The sequence below is a fragment of the Danio rerio genome, chromosome 3 (assembly GCF_049306965.1).
Source record: "Danio rerio strain Tuebingen ecotype United States chromosome 3, GRCz12tu, whole genome shotgun sequence".
Taxonomy (NCBI): Eukaryota; Metazoa; Chordata; class Actinopteri; order Cypriniformes; family Danionidae; genus Danio; species Danio rerio.
Genome location: NC_133178.1, coordinates 60102236 through 60119223, shown reverse-complemented (window position 1 = coordinate 60119223; position 16988 = coordinate 60102236). Strand labels below are relative to the sequence as shown.

The window sequence follows — 16988 nt, the reverse complement described above, 5'->3', positions numbered from 1 at the left end:
AAGATTGTTACTTTTATTTTTACTTGAGTAAAAATTTCTGCAAGTACTTGTACTTTTACTTGAGAATAAATTTTAGACACTCGACCCACCTCTGCAAATTACTGCTTGTGTGAGGCGTTTGCAATGCAGAGTGTATGGGGCAGAACAGTAAATTTAACGTTGGTTTCTCTTCTGGTTGCCGTTATCAGTCTCGCACAATTGTTTTTCTTCCATTTTCTGAATGTTTTGATAACACAGTTATAGTTTTTCTTTTATTATTTCAACAAATAGGATCGTAAAAAAATAGATTTCTTGTTCTCTTCCATTGACTGCACTCTAAGTTTACCCAACTATGACGACTTCGGCTACTGAGAAACCCGAAAATCATAAGCAACACACACAGCCTTCAGCAGGGGGCGCTCAAACACACCAGCAATCTGAGAAACACATGCCAGTCAGATGAATGTTAAGCAGAAGGGCGTCAATTTCCATCTCTTGAAAATCTGACACACAATGAGTCATGAAGGACACTGAAAAAGACACAAGCAGCAGCATCCTCACAGAAACAGCTTCCGGAGGCACACAAAGGCAGCCTGATTATCATCAATACAGACTGACGAGAAGCGCATTCATCCAAAACAGAAAGCTGTGCAACGCACACACTCAAGCGTTCAGACAGGGCATCTTCACATCTGTACGTGTCATCGAGCACAGCTGATTGCTGACTAACACATGATCAGTGTTGAGTGTAATGCAGTTCTAAGTCAAGCATTACTGTAATTAGATGACTTTTTATGCGGAGAAAGTCAATTGAGGAATTTCTGTTCATTTTTGCATATTTTAATTACAGTTATGTGCTCCCATTACACATATTGTACTTAATTACAACTCAAAGGGGACCTATTTTGCCCCTTTTTACAAGATGTAAAATAAATCTCTGATGTGCCTGGAGTGCATATGTGAAGTTTTAGCTCAATACCACACAAATAATGTTATACTGTATCTCTAACCTTTTAGAGTTTGATCCAAGTTGTGCCATTATTGTGACTGTCACTTTAAATTCAAATGAGATTGTGCTCCTAGCCCTCTTTTCAAAAGAAGGTGGGGCTACAAACGCCCCAACGTCTTTTGGTGTTGCTGAGCTCACTTGTGTGTTCTTTCTGTTTAAGAATGCTCCAAACAGTTGTTTTGGCCTGGTCTAATGTTTCTGCTATCTCTCTGATGGGTTTGTTTTGCTTATTCGACCTAACGATGGCTTGCTTAAACTAATAGTGACAGCTCTTTAAATCTCATCTTGAAAGTTGACAGTAACAGATTTCAAATGCAAATAGCACACTTAAAATGAACTCTGGACCTTTTATCTGATCATTGTAATTGAAATAATGAGGGAATAACACACACCTGGCCATGGAACACCTTTGAAGCCAAATGTCCAATTACTTTTGGAACCTTAACAAGTGGGAGGCACATTTGCAAACTGTTGTAATTCCTACAGCGTTCACCTGATTTGGATGCAAGTACCCTCAAATTAAGGCTGCAGTCACACTGCACATCTCTTCCCATAGACTTCCATTCATATGAACGCGAATACGTCAGACCGGTACTAAAAGTTTGTGGGGCAAGTTTCGCAGTTTGCTGCATTGGAAAGTTCAAGCATGATGATCTCCGACCTGCGAAATCGCATCATATGATTGCGCGAGATCAATCGAGGATCAAAACATGACTTCTCTGGATAGAAATTTAAAACATGGACCGATCGCTCGCTTTTTTAATGTCTAATCATCTTGTTTGATCCCGCCGCTTTTCGCAGCATCATAGCAGAATTTTGCAAGCTCAAACTCTGGTGTGACTGCGGCATAAGATTGACAGTCTGCAGTTAAAGCAAATGTCGATGTTCAAATATTTATGGACTTAACTGTAGGTCCCCTTTAAAATAAAAGACAGTTTTAGTGAAAGAGATGACTGCCTCTTTAAAATCAGTTGTATTATGTTGAAATGAAAAAAAAAACAAAAAAAAAATAGAGGTTAAGTATACTGAGAGCGTTTGGACCTACTAATGCACTCTGTGCTGGACTTTGATTCAGCTTTTAGTTGGTCAATGGCGCAGTCTATTTCAGTTCCTCAAAATAGCAACGTGTCAACAATGCGCCTTAACACACTTCCTTTGTAGACCAACACACCCAGGAGTCCACAAAGTGGTGCAAATGCATTTGCTATTTATACAACATGGCATAAAACATAAAAAAATACTGTTGCGCTGAGGCTCAAGTTATATGACACTCTAGTAACTCATTGGTCCTCATGCATCAAGCAAACATCTGACTGCTATAAATAATTTTCTAATGATCAGTGTTTGTACAGTGCATCTGGAAAGTATTTATAGCGCTCCACATATTTTTATGTTACAGCCTTATTCCAAAATGGATTCAATTAGTTTATTTCCTCAAAATTTTACACACAATACCATATAATGACAATGTGAAAAAATATTTTTTGAAAAAATCCTGAAAAAAACCCCACATATTTATCAGTATTTCACAGCCGTTTTTCAGTACTTTGTTGATGCACCTTTGGCAGAAATTACAGCCTCAAGTCTTTTTAAATATTATGCCACAAGCTTGGCACACCTGTCTTTGAGAATTTTGTCCCTTTCCTCTTTGTCAGTACCTCTCAAGCTCTATCAGTTTGGATGAGAAGTGACGGTGTACAGCCTTTTTCAGATCTCTCCAGAGATATTCAATAGGATTTAGCTCTGGGCTCTAGCCACTCAATGACATTCATCGAGTTGTTGGGAAGCCACTCCATTGATATTTTGGCAGTGTGATTTGGGTCATCGTGCTGCTAGAAGATGAACCGTCGCCCCACTCTGAGGTCAAGAACATTCTGAAGCAGGTTTTCATTCAGGATGTCTCTGTACATTGCTGCATTCATCTTTCCCTCTATCCTGACTAGTTTTCCAGTTCCTGCTGCTGAAAAACATCCCCACAGCATGATGCTGCCATCACCATGCTTCACTGTAGCGATGGTATTAGCCTGGTGATGAGTGATGCCTGGTTTTCTCCAAACGTAACACTTGGCATTCACTCCAAATAGTTCAATTTTAGTCTTATCAGACCAGAGAACTTTGTTTCTGTGTTATTTTGTTATGGTCTGAGAGTCCTTCATATGACTTTTGGCAAATTCCAGGCAAGGAGTGGCTTCCTATCAGACAGGCCTGATTGGTGGATTGCTGCACAGATGGTTGTCCTTCTGTAAGGTTCTCCTCTCTCGACAGAAGAATGCTGTAGCTTAGACAGAGTGACCATCAGGTTATTGATCACCTCTCTGACTAAGGCCCATCTCCCCCGATCACTCAGCTTAGATGGCCGGCCAGCTCTAGGAAGAGTCTTTTTAGTTCCAATGATCCTACACTTATGGATGATGGAGGCCACTGGAACTTTCAGAGCAGCAGAATTTTTTTTCTGTAACCTTCACCAGCCTTGTGCATTGAGACAATTCAGTCTCGAAGGTCTACAGACAATTCCTTTATCATCATGCTTGGTTTGTGCTTTGACATGCACTGTCAACCCTGGGACCTTATATAAACAGGTGTATGCCTTTTCAAATCATGTCCAATCAATTTAATATACCACAGGTGAACTCCAATTAAGCTGCAGAAACATCCCAAGAATGATCAGGGGAAACAGAATGTACCTGAGCTCAGTTTAGAGCTTCACGGCAAAGACTGTGAATACTGATGTACATGTGAGTTTTCAGGTTTTTTATTTTTAAAACATGTGCAACAATTTCAAAAACTCTTTTTTCGCATTGTCATTATGAGGTATTGTGTGTAGAATGTTGAGGAAATAAATCAATTTAATTAATTTTGGAATAAGGCTGAACTTAAAAAAATGTGGAAAAAGTGAAGCGCTATGAATACTTTCCGCATGTAAAAATAAGTCAAAATTAATCTTTATATTATTTACAATTAACAGTAGACTTTCAAAACCCTTTCATTCCCATTAAATCCTTTTTCTGATCACTTCATGAACCAAATGGCAGAGTTTGGGGTGAATAGACTTTCAGGGGAGGGACAGAAGCCTAACGCATTTAAGCCTTAAGGGGGACCTATTATCTACTTTTTTTTTTTACAAAAAGAGACCTATTATCTCCCTTTTTACTTTTTATCTCTCTTTTTTATAATTTAATAATTTAAACCCCACAAATATTTTTTTATATCTTTAATCATAGTTGTGCATTTCGGTGACTGTCATTTTAAATTCAAAAGAGATTGTGTTCTCTCCAATATCTTAATAACAGCCATAATAAGTAATAAGCCATTAGTTAATAGTGAGAGTTGGTACCTAAACTAAAGTGTTAACAATTTAATAATATGTATTATTTATTGTGTGCATTTTAAACCATTAAGCCAACTGTTCAATGACAGATTAAGAAAGATCTATAGATTAATTATAACTCTGAGAGAACATTGGCAGAACGTGTTCTAAAAATGCTGTCATTAAAAATAACATTTTTTTTTTCATCCAGTAAAACAGCATCTGTGAAAGTATAAAGGTCTCATAAGGAATGCAGTATCTTTCAATCAGAAGGTCAGAGCATCCATTACTGCAGTGAGATAAGCCTGTTTAAAGAAGCACAGGCACATTCATCATCTCTAAAGCTTCTCTTCTAAACACACAAGAACAAAATGACTACATTTAGTAACAGATGGATTGCATTTACTAGAGATATAGTGTAATGGTCACACTCATCAGCATCACTAGGCCTATTTTATGGGGGATTTAGCCTCCCTAAATCTCTACTCAGCCCACCTAAAGTTTTTGGAATTAGCTCATGAACTGTACACTAATTAAAATCGCATCGGTCCCCTTTTGAATTTGATATGAAAACAGCAGGCAGATTTCAGCTCCCCTGGTACTCAACTTGTGTTTCTTTTCATCCCCAAACCACAGCAGTAGTGAAAGAACGCAGGTCAGTGTTTATCAAATGATTATTATAATGTCTGCACATTTGTAGTTCTTTGTTTTCCATTTATTTTTGTGGTGATCACCTCCTCATCACGGCTGTTTCCACCAGCAAAAGTTAAGCTCTTGATGAACATTAACTATGAATATAAAACATATTACAGTGCATGACACGTTCACTATATACCATACAGATTTTTTTGTACTAAACGTACCCTCACCGGCCACTTTATTAGGTACACCAGTCCAACTGCTCATTAACGCAGATTATGTTTTCAATCATCTCAGACTGGTTTCTGAAACATGACAATCCACTGTAAAGCAGATGGCCTCCACAGTCACCATATCTCAATCCAATAGAGCACCTTTGAGATGTGGTGGAACGGGAGATTCACGTAATGATGTGCAGCCGACAAATCTGCAGCAACTGCATGATGCTATCATGTCAATATGGACCAAAATCTCTAAGGGATATTTCCAGTAGCTTGTTGAATCTATGCCGCGAAGGATTCAGGCAGTTCTGAAGGCAAAAGGGGTCCAACCTAGTATTAGTAAGGTGTACTTAATAAAGTGGCCAGTGAGGGAATATTATTACTTTCAAATTTCAAATGTAATACAATCATGAAGAGATGAGCTCCCTAAAATTAAAATCCTACAATAGCCCCATGATCACATTTTATCTTAAGGCCCCGTTTACACTAGTGCGTTTTAGTTTTAAAACGGCGTTTTAGAATGAAAACGATCTGCGTCCACACTCGCGTTTTACCCAGCGTTTCTGAACTGCTCTCCGTCCACACCAAAACGCTGAAAACGCACATCACGTGACCACACACACACACTTTGGCAATCGCTGGAGCCCATCTACCCAGATGAGAGCTCTGCTAGTCGGACTTCTCATCAAGCATCTCCCGCTGGATCTAATCTCACTATATTTATTAAATGGGATATTTCATTCATCTTGTTGTCTTTATCTAACGACATATTCCCTGACTTTGGTCATTGGAATCTATTACTTGTACTCAGGTAACGTGTTTTGGCTTAGTGCAAAGATAAGTTAATGATTAATGTAACCACGTAGCCTATTCTGTATATTGACTGATCGCTTGCCTTTATTTCCTATAATGTATAAACTTATTGTATGTTATACTTTTATAATGGCCATTATCGATTATTAAAACTGAAAGAGAGGGTGTGTTTCGTATTTTCACTGAAATTGAAAGGAGGCAGTTGTTATCGGCTCCGTTTTGTTATAAATATCCACACAGTGAAGATGACGCTCATGCAGCACGACGCCTCAACATTTCTGCTGTCTGTTTAGTTGTTAATATTAAAATAAAAATAGGCAGTTCCTTATATCAAGTTTACATTTTATTGTTGAGAAAGTGAAACAACGTAGCCAAGGTGATGTGAATGAAGTTATAAAGTACACTTATAAAAGTTCCCTTTGAAGATTGACGCGTGTCCTCGGTATGTTTTCCATATCAAACTGAGAAGAAGAGATGCAGCCGTGATCAAACTTGCGAAGTCTGAACTTACACGGAGAAGATTCAGGACTGAACTGTGTGTGTTAGGCTACTTAATATTGAGGAAAAGCCCCAATCAGAGAGGCGAATGTCTGCAGCCCCGCCTCCGTTTTCAGATGTCTCCGTTTTCCATCATCCACACTGAGACGGAGCAGCAGCGTTTCAGAATGAAAACGGCCTCTCCAGCGTTTTCGAAACGCTCCGTTTTCGGCGCTCGAGAACTCCGGCGTAGTGTGGACGGATGGCGTAACCGTAGCAAAACTTATGCGTTTTCAAACTAAAACGCATTAGTGTAAACGGGGCCTAAGGTAGAATCCCCACAAACAACAAAACATTAAAGGGCACCTAGGTTACCCCTTTTTTCAGATTTTATATAAGTCTTTTGCGTCTCTAGAATGTGTATATAAAGTTTCAGATCAAAATACCCAACAGATTTTTCATTATACCTTTTACAAGATGCTGTTTTATACTGATTTCCAGCAGGGGGTGGTTTTGTCGTACTGCGCCTTTAAGCCAAGTTCTGCATGTTTTCTACATGCCTCCTCCCTCAGCTGCGTCAGACAACAGACAGACTTAAAGGAAGAAGGTCTCACGTAGCGTTTGTGAGATACTACAGTAATAACTAACCTTTACTAATCAGTATTGTGAAGTTGCATTGATGAGTCACACACAATATCGTTACGAAGTTAACGCGCGCGCACGCACACACACACACACACACACACACACACACACACACAAAAACACACAGATACACACGCAGGCAGGCAGGCAGACAGACAGAGCGCGCTTAGCTTAGATAAGGCTAACCTCAAGAACTGTGTGGATATCTGTTATGCTAATGTACAAAATAAACCTGATTTAACTTCCACAAACCGGGATTGAAGCGTCTTCTTTTATAATTGTTCGGACACGCGGCTGTGCTGATGGAGTAAAGCTGAAGTAAAACGCTGTAATTAATTACACACATACTCTGTTTTAAAACACTTTAAACATGTGAAACTTACTCTTAATCACATTTGATGATGATTGCTGATCCTAGCGAACAGAACAGACCTTTTATTCCCGGTTGCTTTGCGTATGTCTGTCTGGTCTTGTTGACATATACACGTGACTACCGGAACATGATAATGTGCGCAGCTGTCAATCAATTCGGTGGGCGGGGGGATCGCACACCTACGTAATGGTGCGATCGATTTGAAAACAGCTCCAATTGGCCGACCCTTTTTTTTGTAGTTAAATTGAAAAAAAAGGACTGGGTGTGTTCATATCACCCCAGCATGACGGTCTATACACTATACCAACACACAGATCTGTCCAAACAGCTTGAAAAGTAGATTTTTTACCATAGGTGCCCTTTAACTATACCTTTTAGCACAGTGAACTCACAATTAGCTGCTTATTGAGCTATTAAGCTAGTTGTGTTTATGCATTGGGGATTAGGGATGCAGAATAAGATCATGTGGAATATGTACTTTAAGTAATAAACACCCAATATCTCTATAGCCAAGTAATAAGGCGTTAGTTAATAGTGAGAATTGGTACCTAAACTAAAGTGTCACTTATATAATAAGTAATATAGACTGTGTGCATTTTAAGTTAATTTAGCCAACTTGTTCTATGACAACACAGGTTAATAATAACCAAAAACCATACAAATTGGGGCAGCCCAATATACAGTTTCAGCATCAATATCTCAATGTGATCATTCACAATGGTTATATGTATAATCATTTCACAATATATAAGTTTTGCCAATGTTTTTTGAGGCCTGTGACTGTGTGAGGGGTTTTAACCTGTTAGCCAGCACTCACTTTAGTGGATTCACACCCACCTAACTTTAAGTAGTAACATGTCTTGACTCCAGTAAGCTACAAAAACAAATTATGTATCATTGAAAAGAAGACACTTCGGGGTTTACTGTGCTCAAAAAATATAAAAAGTTATACATTATGAAAGCATATATATATATATATATATATATATATATATATATATATATATATATATATATATATATATATATATATATATATATATATATATATAWAWATATATATATATATATATATATATATATATATATATATATATATATATATATATATATATATATAAATATATATATATATATATATATATAAATATATATATATATATATATATATATATATATATATATATATATATATATATATATATAAATATATATATATATATATATATATATATATATATATATATATATATATATATATATATATATATATATAAATATATAAATATATATATATATATATATATATATATATATATATATATATATATTTATATATATATATATATATAAAAAAAAATATATATATATATATATATATACATATATATATATATATACATATATACATACATACATATATACATACATACATATATACATACATACATACATACATACATACATATATATATATATATATATATATATATATATATATATATATATATATATATATATATATATATATATGATTAATAAAGATTAATAAATATATCAATTAATGAAGTGCATTGCTAATAATTTTAAAAGGACATTTTCTCCCTCTATATATATTTTTTGTAATCTTCATATTTTCAAATAGTTTTGTCTCAGCCAAATATAGTCTTTACAAACCACAAATCAATGGAAAGCTTATTTATTTAGGTTTCAGATAATATATATCTCAATTTTAATGAATATTATGATTAGTTTTGTGGTCAGAAGCCACATGATAAACAAAAATAATTAGTCAAGGATAATTTCAAACCATTCCATATAGTAGGCATATTCAGCAATGTTGGAAAAAAAAAACTTTACAATATCCTAGACTGGTGGTGGATAACATCAATTAGCAGCAATAATGACTATCTTGATAAGACTTAATAATGGACGCTAATTGCGCACCTCCGCAAGGGCGCGCGCAGCACTTTGGGCATCATGAGCGGACTGAAGGAGAATTCAAATCAGCTTCACACTAAAATACGCACTTGTTAGGCAGCTTACTAAGCGTTAAGACAAAGATTTCAGCTTTAAAATCTAATATCCCCCTCTCGTTAAACTCAATATACGCTTGTTTGTTTACTCGGAGGCAAAATGACGTGATTATAAACACTGATTATGTGCTGCGCTCTCATTATTAATAACACAACCTGCAGCCAATTAAGCGTTTAAAATCACCTCAACACTTATACACAGTTTCAACCACTAATTCATATTTAAAGCGCAGAATAATACGTATTAACATTTTATCACACATGCAATTTTGGAATTTTACTTCGAAACATCAGTACATGAAGACGCATGCATCATTGTTGACATACATGAACAACGGCAGCAGCCGAATATGTCTTCGTCAGCTCAGACAAACAGATGAATTACCTGAATGTTGTAATTGATGGAGTGATGTGAGTGTAATCCAGCTGTGGAGTGAAGCAGCTCGGTCTGAACACGAGAATGAACACGAGCGCGCGCGTGCCTGTGGCTCACTGGACTCGCGTCGCTGGATATTATGAATCTTTTGAGTCAAACAGTTGGTTCAAATTAAATGACTCACAGTTCAGGGATTCGCCCTCGAGACGTCAATCAAAATTGATTCAGCGATCTCAATCTCTGGAGGCAAAGTTTCTTCAATTTTGAAGGTTTAATAACAAGAGGCGTGTAAGTGTGTTACATTTATTTATTTTTGGTCGTGAGGAGCTCGGTTATTACTGTAAAGATATACTGTAAATGTAAATACTGCATTATTGATAGCATGAGAACTTTTGTTTGTTTGGCCTGTGATGGTCTGTTTAAGTCTGCTTTCTATATTTAGCCCAAGTGTCTGCTGGTTGTTTTTAGCACATCAAAAAATATTCTGCGCCACCACTACTGTAGTCTGTAGTCAAATCACAGTTCTGATCTGAATCATTTAAAAGGTTCACAATGAGAAATTGTCTCTTAGAATTATGTTAGGCAGGTGAGTTTACAAAAGTTATGTAAATTACCCCAAGACCAATCAGAGGCCGGCCGGTGTCGATTCAATAATAAAGCTCATTTTATTCATTCATTCATTCATTTTCTTTTTCAGCTTAGTCCCTTTATTAATCCGGGGTCGCCACAGCAGAAGGAACTGCCAACTTATCCAGCACATGTTTTACGCAACGGATGCCATTCCAGCCGCAACCCATGGTAACGCTTTCTTTTACAACCCGCAAAGTACCGCGTAAGTACAGTGAAATTACAGTGTACTTTTCTGTACGTACTGTGTAAGTATAATGAACGTATGTGTAGGTATGAGGGAACAAACCGTAATGCTTGGGTAAAAAGGGGGTAACAACCAGATGTTCATCACGAAAATTACCGCGTAAGTACAGTGAAATAACGGTGTACTTTTCTGTACCTATAGTGTAAGTATAAATAACGTTTACGTAAGTATAAGGGAACAAACAGTAATGCTCGGGTAAGGGGGTAGCAACCAGATATTCAGCATCCGCGTAAGTACAGTGAAATAAGGTTGTACTTTTCTTTAAATTGCAAAAGAACAAACCATAATGTTTGCGTAAAAGGGGAGTAACAATAAGATATCCATCACGCAAAGAAGTATATTAAGTTTACGATGTACATTTCTTCAAGTATTGTATACATATAAAGAATTATGCAAGGATGGTGACAACCTATTGCTATCTGCAAATGTACTGTATATGCACCTGCGTGAATACATTAGTACTCTTATTCAGTGCTTGGGTTTTATATGGGGTGTTTAATGAATAAAAGGTTTACAACCTGTGAAATTATGAACCCTTATTGTATAATGTATGTATTTTAAATCTGCAATTCAATATAAAATATATTTCCATACACTACTTACCTTATGTTTATTTGTCGATCTCACCAAAGCCATCAATGTCTCCATAACTCACTATCAACAAATAACTTTGCATGACATAGGCCTACCGTCAGGGTTCAATGCAGATTAAAACAGGCTCGCATCTTTACTGCTGTTGTACAGGGGGGCTAACTGTTGCATTTCAGTAAATGTATAGCTGATGCTTTATAGAAAAATCTAGTAATTTGGTCTTCAATCAATAAAAACTGCTTCTGTAGTTTACTCTGTTCTTAGTGTTCAAGTATACACTAGTATGTTAAAGTTCAGCTTCTTCCCTCTTTGTTCCCTGTAGTTAAAGGGTAAATACAGTATTTGTTCCCTCCTTGTTCCCTGTACTTACAGGGTAAATACCACATTTGAGGGTTGTAAATTAAAGTGAAGCTTTGTTTCTCCCTTGTTACCTGTACTTACAGGGTAAATACCACATTTGAGGGTTGTAAATTAAAGTGAAGCTTTGTTCCTCTCTTGTTACCTCCTTGTTCCCCGTACTTACAGGGTAAATACCACATTTGAGGGTTGTAAATTAAAGTGAAGCTTTGTTCCTCCCTTGTTCCCTGTACTTACAGGGTAAATACCACATTTGAGGGTTGTAAATTAAAGTGAAGCCTTGTTCCTCTCTTGTTACCTCCTTGTTCCCTGTACTTACAGGGTAAATACCACATTTGAGGGTTGTAAATTAAAGTGAAGCATTGTTCCTCTCTTGTTACCTGTACTTACAGGGTAAATACCACATTTGAGGGTTGTAAATTAAAGTGAAGCATTGTTCCTCTCTTGTTACCTCCTTGTTACCTGTACTTACAGGGTAAATACCACATTTGAGGGTTGTAAATTAAAGTGAAGCTTTGTTCCTCTCTTGTTACCTCCTTGTTCCCTGTACTTACAGGGTAAATACCACATTTGAGGGTTGTAAATTAAAGTGAAGCTTTGTTCCTCTCTTGTTACCTCCTTGTTACCTGTACTTACAGGGTAAATACCACATTTGAGGGTTGTAAATTAAAGTGAAGCTTTGTTCCTCTCTTGTTACCTCCTTGTTACCTGTACTTACAGGGTAAATACCACATTTGAGGGTTGTAAATTAAAGTGAAGCTTTGTTCCTCTCTTGTTACCTGTAGTTAAAGGGTAAATACAACATTTGTTCCCCCCTTGTTCCCTTTAGTTTACAATGTAAAATCTTGAAGGCAGTGAAATAAATATACAAACACACAATATATTTCTTCTTTACTTTGTAACCTTTATTTTAATAAATAAGCATTTTAAAAGACTTCATATTAATCAAACATTGTCTTGTCTATCATTGCCTATACTCATTCATTTTCTCTTCGGCTTTGTCCTTTTGTTAATCTGGGGTCGCCACAGTGGAATAAACCACCATCTTATCCAGCATATGTTTTACGCAGTGGATGCCCTTCCAGCTGCAACCCATCTCTGGGAAACATCCATACACACCCACTCACACGCATTCACTACGGACAATTTAGTCTACCCAATTCACCTGTACCGCATGTCTTTGGACTGTGAGGGAAACCGGAGCACCCGGAGGAAACCCACGCGAACGCAGGGAGAACTCCATGCAGAAACCTTCTTGATGTGTGGAAACAGCACTACCTACTGTGCCACCGTGTAGCCACCCAGCTGCAACCCATCACTCACAGCAAATTCATTGGTGTTAAATTTCAAGTGTTGTGGTAATTCAGAGTAAAGTGTTAAAATTCTAGAGTTAGATAAAGGTAAAATAACCCTCTCAGCGTTAGAAGTTGATTTGCCTCCTTGTCACACAGAGTAACATATAAGAAGAAAACCCTTGTATTTGAAAAACTAATCAGAGTGTCTGAAATCTCGCCACACCCTCATTCACCTGGCCCTTAAATTGATCAATTAGTTTAGTCCACTAGACAGAGTGAATGACCACAAATAAGTGAATTCAGACACCTGCTGTTGAACACCTGCTGTTAACAAGCACAATCACTGAAGGAATAAGAAATTGAAGGAAGAAATAAAACTACAGACACAGCCTCACACCAAACCAACTGAATTAAAACAGAGAATTAAACAACTCCATTAAATAATAGCATAAGCAGCTTCACTGATTACAGTTTGACTTAATTTCTGTAAGAATATTTGACAATGAACAGAGGTTATATTTTTATTATTAAAAATATTTCATTTGACCTCACCATCATGGAGATCAGAGGCTGCTTATTTGAGCTCTTGAAGCTTTACGCTTACTTCATAGTGTTTCTCTGACTGCTATAGCCGTGTTTCTAATACTCATCAGTTATAGCAAGAAAGGTCAAGAGAAACTACATTGTTTATGCTTAATTGTTATAGATTTAATTTCAGGTGTTTATTAAGTTGATTCATAATAATATGCAAATATAGGTGTATTAAAGCTGCATGGGACAATACTACTGACAGTTTGCAGCTCTTAAAGAAAATTCAACAAACAATTGGGATGCAATTAATAATTAGAGTGTCATGCACTAAACATTCAAACTCCAGCTTGCTCATTATAACACACAGGTATCAAGAATCAGGACTTGAACCTCAACCGTGGTTGCTGAAAAAAAAAAAAAAAAAGCTGCATAGTTCATGCTGCAATGCATGCTGGGTGCCAGCATAGTACAAAGCTCCCAGCATGCATTGCAGCATAATTAAATTATGCAGCTTTATGTTCTTACAATCTCTTTATTTTCCTTTATTTTGTGTTGTTTTTGGGAGGTGATATTTCAGTAGTGTTTTTTTTTTTACTTGATTTTTTATTTTTTTTTTGTCACCATCATTGAGATTCAAAGACTAATTATTGATGTCTGAGTGTTTATAAGTTTTGTCATAGATCAAACATTTTCATTGTAAATATTTTTTTTTATTTTATTGGAGCTTCAGTGGTTTCATTTATGTATATTATTTATTTCTCACACATAATTAATATGATATTAAATTAGAAAACAAGCAGGAAAGGAAGGCTATGTTATCATTAATAATCACTTCAGATTGACACTTTAATTTTCTTTCGGCTTTCCATGCTTTATGTTTAAATAGTGTAATTACCACTATCTACAGCAGCCAAAGTAGAAGACATTTATAGTAAGAAGTTGAAGAGGCTGACTAAAGCAGACTCTGTCCTCCATCATGGTGACTTCAAATGAACAACGGAAATTTTATTAAGAGCTTTTGTTCACATGACAGAAATAAAGTCACTGGTCAGTAATAGGTGAAGCTCCATGATAAGTTGTTTAATTTGATGAGATTTTTTTAAAGATGTTGAAAAATAAGATTTTTTTATTGTGTAATTTGTTTTATTTTTATTGATTATTATTTTATTTAGAGTTTTTTTTTCTCAGTTGATTTCATCTTTGGTTTTGGCTTGTGTTTTTCTGTCCTTCAGTGATTTTGCTTGTTAACAGTTGTTCATCAACAATTCTCAATCCTCCTTTAATTAGACACTTTATTGTCTCGTTAACTTCATCACTGTCTAAGTGTTCAGCCCTCTGTAGTGAGGACACTAGTGAGGATTTTGCTCTGGAATTTAAGGCTTACGTGTGTTCGAATGAAAAATACAGACTATGGGATTTGTTTTTAACAGAAATATTCTGGAAACTGAATTTACGAATGTAAAATGTTGAAAACAGCAGATTACTGGCAACCACTGCTGCCAGTATTTTGACATACATTTAACAGATGTTTTACACAATAAGAGTTTGCTAATTAACACTCTGGGTGTTAAAAATTTTAACACTTTCAAAAATGTTATTTTAACACTTATAGTGGTTCCCATATAAACACTGAGGGAGTGTTAATTTTAACTCTAAGGTAGTTAGATCTACCAAATCTAAAATTTGCAGTGTGAGATCGATAAAAAATACAGACTGTTGAATGTGCTTTTAACAGAAATATTCTGTAAACTGAATTTATGAATGTGAAAAACAGCAGATTACTGGCAACCACAGCTGCTGGTATTTTTCCGTAAAATCTAAAAATGAAAAAAAAGAAAGAAAAACAGCAAAACGGTTTTTGTGTCACCATTGTGGAGGATAATAGCGTCTCTGTTCAAGTCCAAGATGAACTGAGAAAATTTGTGTTATGCTGCATCTTCTTTTGTTTAAAGGTAACTGTGTAGTTACTAATGCTGTCAAAATCTGTTTGCTACTTGCCATCACACATGAAAACATTATTGCATCTAAAGACTTTACTTTTTTTGCACTAAGCTATGATTTTGTAAAATGAACAATGTATTAGTTCATGAAATATGGTTATTTTTTGTAAATTTATAGAGTTATATAAAACTTCCATGTTTTTCACAAAAAGATTCTGGCAACCACAGCTGCTGGTATTTTTTCGGAAATTGAACAGATATTTTACACAACAAGAGTTTGCTAATTAACACTCTCTTGGTGTTGACAATGTTAACACTTTCAAAAGTGTTATTTTTAACACTTATAGTGGTTCCCATATAAACTCTGAGGCAGTGTTAATTTTAACTCCAAGGTAGTTAAATCTACTATCTAAAATTTGCTGTGCTGGGAAACATCCATACATACTCATTCACACACATACACTACGGACAATTTTACCTTACCCAATGTCACCACATATTTTTGGACTTGTGGGAGCACCCGGAGGAAACCCACGCTAACATGGGGAGAACATGCAAACTCCACACAGAAATGCCAACTGACCCAGCCGAGGCTCGAACCAACGACCTTCTAGCTGTGAGACGATTGTGCTACCCACTGCGCCTGCCTATACTCAAACAGCAAAATAACACATTATTTCCTTCCCCCTTTTTTTCTGGCATCTCTTGCTTGGCTTCCTCTTCTGCTCTTCTCAGCTTCCACTGAGGACTCTGATGGTGAGTGGCTGATGAAATCCCATGGGTCTTGCTGCTCTGCATTTATATAAAATATATGAACAGACAGAAAGGCTTTTAGTAAGCTATAGACATGTTTATTTTCCTGTTTAATGTGTGTGTAGTGGTTGTCCAACAATTTCACACACTAAACATTTACAGATACCATACAGACACTATACATTACTATCAAACAAAAGTACTATCATCAGATCATATGGGAGATTGTGATCATTTATAGTGATAATAATTAAAGCGCAGAGGGGAAAAGGCTTAAATATATGTGCAGGCAGTTTAGACTTTGAAGTAAAGATTATTTGCAGTTCAGTGTACATATTTAAATTCTGTGTCACTCATTAAATGGTAAGTAAATGTAACGTTTGGGTTAACTACCCCTAAGGTTAGTTTTCGATTAAAGTACATGTCTTAACCCATCATTAGTCCTAAATAAAGTGAAAGATAACATAATATGGTTGATGTACTGTTATGGACCCTTTTTACATTTCAGCGCAGTGAATGGGAAAGTACAACACATTTTTTTTTACAATCTTCTTTGCTCAAAAAAAATGAAAACTTTACGATGGTGTTGTCTCGACAATTAGAAAAATAAAAATATAGTGTGAAACTGATAACGCCAGCAAGAAGAGAGAATAACTTCTAATTTACTCATGACCATAGACACTGTTTGAAACACCTCGCACATGTAATCATATTATATAATGCATACGTAAATACAAATAAACGTTATTTTATTAAAAAAATCATATAAAAA

The 16988-nt window shown here is 35.9% G+C and overlaps 1 protein-coding gene across 1 annotated transcript in view; it reads right to left on the bottom strand.

Annotated features, from left to right (window-relative positions):
- Window positions 1-10016, bottom strand: part of cacng5b (calcium channel, voltage-dependent, gamma subunit 5b) — a 29199-nt gene extending 19183 nt beyond the window's left edge. Inside the window, exon 1 of the mRNA XM_002661274.7 lies at window positions 9885-10016. The gene's annotated coding sequence lies outside the window, so the exon portion shown is untranslated. The remainder of the gene's footprint in view (window positions 1-9884) is intronic.
- Window positions 10017-16988: the final 6972 nt, after the last annotated feature.